Below are 12,143 nucleotides of genomic sequence, written 5' to 3'. Positions count from 1 at the left end.
GACATGTAAATTATATTTTTAAAATTATAACAAAGAGTGAAATCTAGTAAATGTTATATCTCTTGGTGTTTATGAGTGAAGTATACTGAGGTCTTGAAATGCATGTGAAATTATAAGTTAGCTTGAAATGTTCAAGTTACCTTGAAATGTGTCCAAAATTAAGATGGATTAATTGATGGGTAGATTAAAGGTGGATCAATGGATGATAGAGGTATACATATGTGGATAAATAGGCAGGTAGATATGTGATTAAGTAAATATAACAAAATATTAATTCTAGAATCTAACACTAGGAACATGGCTGTTCACTGCACTCTTCTCTCAACTTTTCTTTATATTTGAACATTTTCATAATGAAATGTTCTTTAAAAAAGGAAAGCTACCCGAGACAAGGTGAGAAAATTCTTTTTTTTTTTTTTTTTTTTTTTGAGACAGTGTCTTGCTCTGTCGCCCAGGCGGGAGTGCAGTGGCACAATCTTGGCTCACTGCTATTCAGGTAATACTATCTGAAAATGAAATTATTGTAAAAAAGCATTTTGTTAAATTCATGAATTATAGAAACAATGTCACCCCTTTAAAGTTGCTAATGCTCCTCTGACCTTGTCATAATCCTGGATTAGATAAACCATTTATTTTACAAAAGTATTCAATTTTGATACACTTTTGATACAAAAGGAATTATAGTATGAAAATCCTTGGCAGAAAATGTCCTTGAGTCACATGACACTGATCTACTGCAAGTCAGATAAGCAGTAGCAATATTTCATATTTATACTCCCTGCTTCTGGGCATACCATGCCTTAAGGTAAGGATCAGCTACAATATTGCTGAATCATTTGAGACTACAGATTGAAGTATGTATTGAGGATGGAAACTAAGACAGGGATGAGAACCAAATAGAAAATAAACTTTAAGTGGGGATGATTGTCTTAATCCCAAAATATTGCTGACACAGATGTTAATATTAGTTAGCATCTTTCTAAGGTGACACACTATATAATTTGGGGCAAAACACTTCATTTTTCTCTATAAATCATGGTGCCTCAATAATCATGCACTTGTAACAAGATTTTCTCTGAATTCTCTAACACTCTAGCATTGCTTGTGAAGGGCATTCTTTTTTTTTGGCTAACAAAGAATATTTCTGTCTTATCTTAAAACAGAGATAAGGTAAATCATTTTGACAGTCTCTGAGGCATGGTAATCCCTGCTAATCTACTCATCTTTCTACCTCTTGTATACAAAGAATGGGCTAGAATTTGTCATGGGACCACAGGAATCAGGCTTTGTCCCCATGTTTATTATTTTTCTGAGGCAGGGTCTTGCTCTCTTGCCCAGTCTGGAGTGCAATGGTGCGACTACAGCTCACTGCAGCCTCGACCTCCTAGACTCAAGAGATTCATCCAAGCCTCCAGGGTAGCTGGGATTACAGGTATGTGCTGCCATGCCTGGCTAATTTCTTATTTTTTGGAGAGACAGAGGTCTCCCTATGTTTCCCAGGCTGATCTTGAGCTCCTGTGCTCAAGCAATTCTCCTGTCTTGACCTCCCAAAGTGCTCAGATTACTGGCATGAGCCATGGTATCCCACCTCTGCTTCATTCTTACATACTACTTCTTCCCTGTTTCCCAGACTAAATACTCAAGGTCATTAACAGAATGTTATTAAATTTGAAGACATAAAAATTCTAACTTTAAGCTTTACTAACCAACATAACATATTGAATTTTCCCCACCACAAATTTCCAATAGCTAGTAAATTAATGGTGTGTTTTGTTTTTCATCTTTAAATATTGAATGAAGCACAGTTCTGCTAGATACTGATATCACGTTACTTGTCTTCAAAAACAATTTATATGCCCAGTGTATCAACATTTAATTTATTCACACAGTTTTTTCACCACTACCTTTATTTGAATGATGGATGTCTTGATGCCTAAGCCCGTTTATCACTAAGAATGAAATAACTGCCACTGGGAAACTTTTGGGAATTATATATCCATGAGCATTTCAGAACTGGTCTTTTATGACATGGAGTGGTCACTGACCAGATCCTCATTGTAGACTCATTACTTTTCAACACATTCATCAATACCAAGGCTCGGGTGGCTACTGGATGTCACAGATCTATAGCACTGTGCTACCATCTGCTCCCTAAAAATCTATTACATAGTTTAGACTATGTTCTCCCAAGCTTAAACCTAGGAAAATTGATTGCCTTTCCTATAAGTTTACATAATCAGAGAGACTCAGAAATGGAAAGTATTTTAAGCAGTCATTCAGGTCAAACATTTGTGTTCTAATATAACTTTCTTAAAATATCCAATACAGGTAATAGCAGGTCTTGTTCTAAAATATTTCTGGTAAAAAATTATTCCATTTAGATAATGCCATATATGTATCCAGTCCTTCATTATGTGCAGTGGTGACTAGTCTAATTTTCATTAGTGCTATTTAAGCCTATATCCAGCTAAACTTCATCTCTATAGGAATGAATCCCTTCAGTAACATCCTTATAGTAGACTTCATATATTTATAAAGCTACATAACTACATATAAAACCAATTATGTTTTCTCCTTGTCATTTTTATTTATAATGCATTGTCTAAACTCTTCTGATTTTATTTTAGAACAGCATTGTTTATACTTTCCTGCTGAATAGTACCAGAGAAGCCTAGAAACTCAAGAAAAACTACTTTTGAAATATTCTTGGTATCTAAATTTTTGTCTTTAAAACATGCCACATACCCTTTTCTCAGTTCTCCATACTGAATCAATGCTTACCTTAAAACACCATATTTTAACTTATGCATTAGATAGAACACTTCCACGCATCAAATGTTCAGGTAAAATAGATAATCTGTGAACAGACTTGGAATTTATTCTGCCGCTTATGAAATCCTTGCCATGCTGCTGTTTCCTCCAACGTGGTATGTGTTTAAATCTGGGAGCATACTCTCAGTACATCACAAATATAGCCTATTATTATTGTTGTTGTTATTGATGATGCTATTGGTTTACCAAAAATAATTAACTGTAATACTTAGCACATGGCTATCCAATTGAAACACTTAACTTTTACTGAGGATCTGAGCATTGTCCCGTGGTGTATTAGGATGTGTTATTGCTAAAGACCCTACTGAAGATGGTGACTGAATCCTTGAAATGTGTCTGTTGTGGCAATTTGAAAGACAGGTGAAAGCCAAGGTCAGGCTATCTCTCAGTGAAGCCAACTGGCTGGCTGCCCACATTTCTCATAACATTTCATTTATTTTGATGGATTCACCAAGGTACGAGCCCTGGCACTCAGGTTTGGGGCACAGAAACTTTGATGTTTATAAGCACATTAAATGGTTCCATCTCTAGGGTACAGATTCACATTAACCAAGGGCACAAAGACTAGCAAGTAAGCCACAGTGCCAAAGGATAAATTGATAAAGAAAAGAAAAATGGCCTTGCAGCTGGCAGGATGTGGGTCAGTGTGGTCAGGCCCTTTTGTCCCTGTTGGCAGGTATTTCAGAAAAGCTAAATGAACATCCAGAAGTTGCTGAGTGAACGTGAAATCAGGAAAGAAAAAAATCAGTTTTATGATTAAGGTATTTAGTAGTATTAACCTAATGTTTCCTTATCCATTCATTTCTTCATAGAGACTCACGTGTCATGGGAATCAGAGGGGGCAAGAGTTGGGAGGGCAATGGTGGTGTTTACACCTTCTTCCAGTTGTTGCACAGCTTCTACAGGTGTATTTAATTAATCGTGACATAGGCAGTGCCTTTCTCTGTTGTCTGGGAACAGTTCTTTTTCTGTGATTCAACTCTGTGAAGGCAGTGCTTTCTTTTATTCACTATTACACCATCATGTGGTGTAGGTGAGCTTCTGGTAAGGAAAGAATAAAGAAAAGAAATTACGTTTAGTTGTTCAGAAACTGTGTGATTTAGTAACATAGAGCTTCATTACAGTAATGTATCCTGTAAGTGGAAGGACAGGCAGCATGGGTATTACAAAATGATTTTTTTTAAATGGGAGAGAATGATGGAGAAAGAGGCAAAGGAAAGTTACGTTGGAGTCATAAACCCTGGGTGATCCTGTAAAAGTTCATACTTGATCACTGCAACCTGAATCAACATGGATGTCAGTAAATCTCTGCTCTTGCTGAAGGAACAAACTAAGACTATAAAGAAGCACTTTGTTTTTCATACTTATTGTCTTCCCTGACAGCCAAGTCAAAAGAAAGAGATACACAGTAAGCGATTTTCTAACATGAAAAACAACACAAGAAATATCTTTCTTATAAAGGAACCCACTCAGTCTGTTAGTGGTATATACTTTGCCAGTCATTCCTACCCAATTCAATGGATATTTATTGATTGAAGATCTAGTCTTGTGAAAGACACTTGAAACTGGACAAACAGATTTAATTTGATAAGTGCTACCATTAGGGATAAGCCAAATGTCATGAGCAGACTAGGGAGGGATGCCTTGGTATGGAGGGAAATCCCACCCCCAGTATTCAACATGGATTCTTTTCTATTTCCCTAAGCGTCAACTAGTCTGAGAAATAAAGGGAAATAATACAAAAGAGAGAAATTTTAAAGCTGGGTGTCTGAGGGAGATATCACATGTCGGCAGGTTCCGTGATGCTCCCTGAGCCGTAAAACCAGCAAGTTTTTATTAGTGATTTTCAATAGGGGAGGGAGTGTGCGAATAGGGTGTGGGTCACAGAGATCACATGCTTCACAAGGTAATAAAATATCACAAAGTAAATGGAGACAGGGCAAGATCACAGGACCACAGGACGGGGCGAAATTAAAATTGCTAATGAAGTTTGGGGCATGCATTGTCTTTGATAACATCTTATGGGGAGGTTTGGGAGCAGAGGATCGGTCTGACCAAAGTTTATTAGGCGGGAATTTCCTCTTCCTAATAAGCCTGGGAGTGCTTCAGGAGACCGGGGCTTATTTCATCCCTTTGTCTTCAACCATAAAAGACAGCTGCCCCTAAAGCGGCCATTTTAGAGGCCTACCCTCAGGGGCGCATTCTCTTTCTCAGGGATGTTCCTTGCTGAGAAAAAGAATTCAGCAACATTTCTCCTGTTTGCTTTTGAAAGAAGAAAAATATGGCTCTGTTCCGTCCGGCTCAGTGGCAGTCAGAGTTTAACGTTATCTCCCTTGTTCCCTGAACATTACTGTTATCCTGTTCTGTTTTCAAAGTGCCCAGATTTCATATTGTTCAAACACAGATGCTCTACAAACAATTTTTGCAGTTAACACAATCATTACAGGGGCCTGAGGCAACATACATCCTCCTCAGTTTACGAAGATGATGGGATTAAGAGATTAAAGTAAAGACAGACATAGGAAATCACAAGGGTATTGATTGGGGAAGTGATAAGTGTCCATGAAATCTTCACAATTTATGTTCAGAGATTGCAGTAAATACAGGCATAAGAAATTATAAAAGTATTAATTTGGGGAACTAATAACTATCCATGAAATCTTCACAATTTATGTTCTTCTGCCATGGCTTCAGCCGGTCCTTCCGTTCGGGGTCCCTGACTTCCTGCAACACCTTGGGAGCCTCACTGAATCATTCTGAAGAAGTTCAAAAGGCAGTCATGGGTGGGTGGGCATGTGTTTGACTAGTAGGTTGACCTAGGAGGGAATATGCTTCTGCTTTTAGAGATTAATGAATGTATTTATCAAATGTGTATTGAAATTCTAATACACATCAGGCTTCATTAACAGTATGGATACATTGAACAAAAGGAATGACATTCAGCTCACATACACAAGTAGGTAAATTTTGAGTTTTTTTTTTTTTTTTTGGATTAGCTTTTGTAAATTTACATCTAGAAGGACTGTTGCGGTTTTGTACTCTCTCTTTCTGTTTGTTTTTTGCTTTTTGGGGGGAAGGGGACTTCCAAAATGGTATTTATGACTTTCCTTCTTTGAAAAACAGTTCTTAAGTTTATCTTCAAAAATCTCTTCTGAAAACTAGAACAAAATGAAAAATGACTAGGACTGCATCGTTAACCTTACCAATTGTGACTATTAATATGGAATCCTTACACCTATGTAGTTTATGGAGGCGAAGCCTACAGTTGGTTTGAGACAACTATTAAACCTGACCAAATTATCAGAATGCTTTTGTGATGCTAATAAGTATCACCACAAAATGAATCAAAGTTTCTCATGCAGCCAAAGTGGCAATGATTTTACAGGAGGGAGAGGCGTGAGGTTGGTTATCTGTTCCTGGCAGATGGGCTGTCCCTCCCCAACCCCTCCTCCCAACACAGACACAGGTTGGAAGGATTTTTTCCACTTCTCTTGGAGAATGAAAATATTTTTAAAAAGCAAAACAAAAGAAAACTCTTAATTTATATTTAAATTACCCGTAATTGAATGAGTCACGCAAAATGAACTTTTAGAGCAAATGTCTTTTGAAAATGTATGAAGGATGGCTTATTTTTAACTAACGGTACTGACAGGACATTCTAGGGACTGCTGCAGATACTGGCTACTCTATTCACAAAGACTAAGGCGGGGAAAAAGGCTCTCTTCAGTAGATGAATGGAAACACTGACTGGCTTTGAGGCGAATAATTGCCTTCCTCACCCATACAAAAATTTCAGCCAGAAAAGTCCTCCTTTAAGCAGAGCACAAATGAAGTGCAATGCATACTTGCACAGATAAAGTGTAACTTACCTTGAGTTTGTTTAATTATTCTTGGTCCATGGGATTTCTGAAAAATTGCCAGAATACTACTTTTCTGCAGATACAGATAAAAGATGCAAATGTTGCTTAATTTCTTTTTTCCTTAATTGCTTAGTGGCTATATATAGTATACATGTGTTAGAAATGGCTAATAACCATCACAGAGTAGTAGAGAAGTTAAAACACACACATACTCTTAACATTTCTAATTAAAAGCAGCATAGGAATATTGATTACTACAGTGGAAATGTAATGTGTTATATCTTTCCTTTTTAAATGCCTATATGGTACTTATTAACATTTTTAATGGTAAAAGCAATAAAAATAATTAAAAGCACATTTAGTTCCTGTTCTGCCTCATTTCATTAATTTCTGCTTTTTTTCTTTTGGAGAAAGAGTTGTAAAATTGATGTCTTAGCTGTAGCTGCCTCTTTATGATATTAGATTTCTGTATGTAAAGAAGGTATTAGAAAAATTTTCTCCTACACACATGGAATCTTTAAACTTAAAATAAAAAGTGACTATGCCTTCTATTTTCAAGCAGAATAAAACTTTTTTGCAATGAACAGAATTGTTTTTCAAAGAAGTTTATTACATTTGATTTTTATCAGAGTTAATAAGTGATAATAAATATGTGGAAAAATAAAATTTTGAGCTAAATCAAATGTGTTTGTTTCTACTTCAGTATGGGTTTTGATGCCTAAGAAAGTGAAATATTTATCTACTGAACGAGCATACATCTTTGTAGCCCCTATCTTTTCCCCTGGCGAACCTTAGGAAAAATGGTACTTGCTCTGGAGGCAGGGAGGAAACTCCAGATCAGACCCAAGTTTCCGGCTTGGGAGGTAGTGGTGGTGGTGAAGGAAGTGCAGTTAGTTAAGATAAGGAGATGAGGTGAATTGCCAAATTTTCCCCTAGACGCTCAGCGGCATCTAAAGGTCAGTGGTGTTATGAAGAGCAAATTAGTAATGCTGGCTTTGAACTTAGCTTGAAGCTACAGTGCCACTTGTTCTTTTCATGCAGTCGTGTTTTGCCAATGGCTTTACTATTTTCTTAACCTATGTTTGGCATCTTACCTGACTCCTGGGCAATTACAACCTTTAACTAACCACTAGAACAGGAAGTACATTAAACACGCCTTGTTCATCTTGAAGAGAGAGCAGGCGAATGGGGGTTTCCTCAGCCTGGGATAACTTTCTTCTGCCTTTCAGATCTAAGCTCTTTTTGACCCGGATCTTATTTAACTGGGAAACAGCCAGGATAGATTTGATCGTTAGCATTTGTAACATACATCATCAGGGATTTCTCTTCCCTGAATCCTATTACATTTAGCATCTTGCACCACAGTGCTGAGTATTTTTTAAATACAGTTTTCTCTTTTGTTCTTCTAATGTTTAATAAATTATGTGTCTTCCCAAATAGATTGTCATTTATTTTGGGGACAGTAAGTTCATCTAGAGTCCTTCCTTCCTTTCCTACTTTTCTTCCTTTCTTCTTTCATGCATTCCTTCTTCCTTCCATTAGCAATAGGCTGACACCATACTTAGACTTTAAAAATGTGCATGGGGCATGTTCTTTAAGAGTTTACAGATGTTCTAAAACTAACTCTTTCAGAGGAACTACTTTCCTTGACTCAATAACAGTTAATCTTCAAGAACAATTATGTATAGTTTTATTAATTCTTCAAATTTGTGAGATGTGGTTATAAGACTTAATATAGATGAAACAGTTTATAAATAGTTTTCACTTGTATTATTTATTATTTCTTGGAAACCTCATAAAAACTGTATGCAAGTATCTCTTCTATTTTCTATGTGAGCAGCGTGAGCCTGTGTTATATCTAGGAAGTAGATGAGTGGGGGTGGGGTTTGTGACATGCTGGCTGCATCAGATAATGCCGCATGGCATAAGCTGACACACGCTGCTGTTCTCGTTTTATGCCTAGGAAGATGAAAGCCTTATCTTAAATCATACAAGTAATTATTAATGGGCAGCCCAGGTGGGCAGACCAGGCTGCCAAGTTTACTATTTTCTATCGCTCTTCAATGAATATTCCACATTAGATATAGATTATCTGTTGTCAAGAGAGTTTTATATCACACTTTGATATAAAATTAAGTGTAAGAGGCTATTGAGAATCAATATTTGACATTCTAAAAGTAACATCAAGATGATAAAGAAAAAATACTATACTAAGCCAAAAAATAGTTTCTGGGTTTGTTACATTCATCTGTTTCATAAATATAAGTGGATGCGTGGTGCACCAAGAACTTTGCTTGGCATTGCAAATGCAATGAGAAGTAACTATATTCTCTACTCTCCTTGTGGACAAGAGTCTAGTCTGTTAACCAGAAACTACTTCTAGATGATTGGGCTGCAAATATGATCTTTCTGCTATGTTTTGCCTAGAACTTTAGGCAGAATGTAGCAGAAGATTATATATGCAGCCTGCTCATCTCCTGAAATGAAGCTTAAAGATGATTGTCTGGCTTCCTATTCATCCATAGAGGCTTATCAGTCCCAGAAATATGGGGCTATTGTTCCAGTTTGTAGATCACTGACATTCTTTTAATGCTCTTTCAACCACAGTTTATAGTTCCCAGGATGGGTCAACAACTGTACTCCTGGGATGTCTTTTCTATGTTTGAGATGCAGATAGCTAGTTATCCCCCAGTCCTCACAATGCTGAAATGCATCCCTCAAGATTAAAGACCTTATTCCTAACTTTAAGGAATAAGGCTGAGCTTAGTGCTTCAGTCCAAATATTTTGTCAATACTTAGTATGTGCTTTACCAGGTGTTATGGATACAAAAATGAGTGTGAAATAGTCTCTGACCAGGTGGAACTCAGTTTAGACTTGAACATAATTTGGAAAATAACATGTATGGAGGAAGATTCATAAGCCTGATCATGTGTGTTAGGCAAAACTAGTTAGGCTTATAATTATGCTTAAATAGATTAGATCAATCGTGTATGTAACAGAGCTAGTAAATAGATAATTAGATATTAAAATGCAGGTGTACTGGTTCCGAAACCACTAACTCATAATGCGTTTACCCAATTCCTCTGAGTGTAAGATTGTTCATTTTAGCAGTTTCAGAACTGTATCACTCCAGGACTTAATCTCCATGGTAGGTGTTCTCCAATTTGAGTGTGCACAGGAATCATCTGGAGAGCTTGTTACAACAAAGATTGCTCAGTCCTTCCCTCCCTGGGAACTCACTAGGTCTGAGTTGGGGATGAATGATTTGCATTTATATAAGCTCAGGGGTGAAGCTGACCATATTTTGAGTAGCACTGACCTTGGGGAATGTTTCCCAGACTTCAGCACACAGTAGAGTCATCTGGAGAGCCTGTTAAAAGTGGCTGTTAGGACTTCCATGGCCGTGGAGATTCAGAAGGTCTGTAATGGGGCTGAATAATTTTTATTTTCAACAAGCTTTCAGATGATGCTGACCCTACTGGTCCATGCATTGCACTGAGCTAAGGCATTGTCTAAATAGGTAGACAGAAGCAACCTACTGAGAAACCAAATTTTGAAAAATATGAAGGCTTGATCAAAATATGTACTCTCCTTAGCACAGAGTCCTTTCATCAGAGAAATGGGAAAAAGTAAAAGTAGGAAACTAAATGGCATGAATCTCATGGGCAACTTTAAGAAGCAGTGGCACTCTAAATAGCAACTGACTTGGATATGTATGAGGGATGTGTTACATATATTGGGAGAAGATTGTCTGTCTGAATAATGTAACTGTAGTACCTCTAAGTAGACTGCTTTCTATCTATTTAGAGGTCAATTTCAATTTCTATCCCTCTTTCTAAAAATATCTTGTCCTTGTATTCTGTTCCTAACATTAACATATAAGGTTGATAGAAAATATGGGTAATATAAAAAGTGCTATTGAATGATATCACTAGAAATAATGTTCATGTAAAGAAAAGATGTGGGCCAGCACCAAGGTCTGGGCAAATGCACAATTTTGAGAAATGGGAAAAGTTCCTAGCAAACAACAAACAGGAAAGTATGGTGTCACAGGAGCCAAGGAAACGTTCTCCTGGGAGGCTTCAGCAGTGAAAGGATTGGAATGCTGATAAGAAATATTGTAAGATGATGGAAAAATTGACTGTCTGACTGGGCTCCATGGAGATCACAGTATTTCTCATTGGAATGTTTTGCACAACCCTAATTGTCCTTCTTTGCAGAATGAAAGTCTTTTGGGAAAATAGAGATTAAAATATAATTAATTCTGTCTATAAATTATATAGACATATATAAGACATATATAAATTCCATCTATAAAATATAACTAATGTGTTTGTGTGCATGCAACATTTTTCCCTGAAATATAGTTTTGCTTCTATATTTTTCTGTTCTTATTCATACCACACATTATTCATTAGCACAGATTTATATTACATTTTGATAACTGATGTCCATCAGATATTATCTCAAAATTATTATTTTATATGATTATTTTTCCATCTAAATTTTAAAATCACTTTATCAGTTAAGAAAAAAAGGATTTTATTTGGATTTTCACTGGAATTACTTTAAATTTGTAGATTAATCTAGGAAGAATGGACACCTTTACCACATTGAATTTTCCTTAACAGGAATTTGAAGATTCTCTACATCCTTCAAGTGGTCCTATAAATTCTGTAATAACATTTTGTGGTTTTCTCTCTTTGAACAATAATACTTTCTAAACACATTTAATATATTGTTTTGCTATTATAAAGTTATTATTTTATATATTTTATTGTAAATTTTTGTTATTTTCAAATGTACAGTTTTTAACTGTATTATTTTTAACTATACAGTTCATTGACATTAAGTACATTCACGTTGTTGTGCAACCATCACCACCAACCAGCTCTAGAACTTTTTTCATCTTATCAAACTGAAACTGCATAACCATTAAAAAGGTAACTTCCCATTTTTTTCCTCTCTTCAGCCCCTAACAGCTACCATTCTGCCTTCTGTCTCTAAGTATTTGACTACTTAAGGGACTTCGTTTAAGTGGAATGATACAGTATTTGTCTGTTTGTGACTGACTTTATTCCCCTTAACACAGTGTTTTTAAAGTTCATCTCTGTTGTAGCAACTGTCAGGATTTCCTTCATTTTCAAAGCTGAATAATACTCATATACACACACACAGGCACACACACCACATTTTGTTATTCTGTTCATTTATCAATGGTCATCTGGTTTGTTTCCACATTTTGCTATTGTGAATTATGTGTCTTTGAACAGAGGTGTACAAATATCTGTTTGTATCACTGCTTTCAATTGTTTTGGGTATATAACCAGAAGTGGAATTACTATGGATTATTAATGATAATCCTGTTTTACTATTCTGTTAGATGTATCACAATATGAATTTCCAGCTACAATTTCAATGTCGTTTTAAATATTCTCAGTTTTCTTATG

The 12,143-nt window shown here is 36.2% G+C and overlaps 1 protein-coding gene across 8 annotated transcripts in view; it reads left to right on the top strand.

Moving 5' to 3' along the window:
- Positions 1 to 12,143, top strand: part of LOC105492523 (dipeptidyl peptidase like 10) — a 1,403,881-nt gene that overhangs the window by 841,836 nt on the left and 549,902 nt on the right. Inside the window, exon 1 of one of the 8 annotated variants that reach the window (XM_071072633.1) lies at positions 11,617 to 11,636. The exons of the other annotated variants lie outside the window; for them this stretch is intronic. The gene's annotated coding sequence lies outside the window, so the exon portion shown is untranslated. Of the gene's footprint in view, positions 1 to 11,616; positions 11,637 to 12,143 lie in introns of those variants that run through there. 8 annotated transcript variants of the gene reach the window in all.

The sequence above is a fragment of the Macaca nemestrina genome, chromosome 11, assembly GCF_043159975.1.
Source record: "Macaca nemestrina isolate mMacNem1 chromosome 11, mMacNem.hap1, whole genome shotgun sequence".
Taxonomy (NCBI): Eukaryota; Metazoa; Chordata; class Mammalia; order Primates; family Cercopithecidae; genus Macaca; species Macaca nemestrina.
Note: the sequence above shows the minus strand (reverse complement) of the source record. Positions and strands in the feature narration are given on the sequence as shown.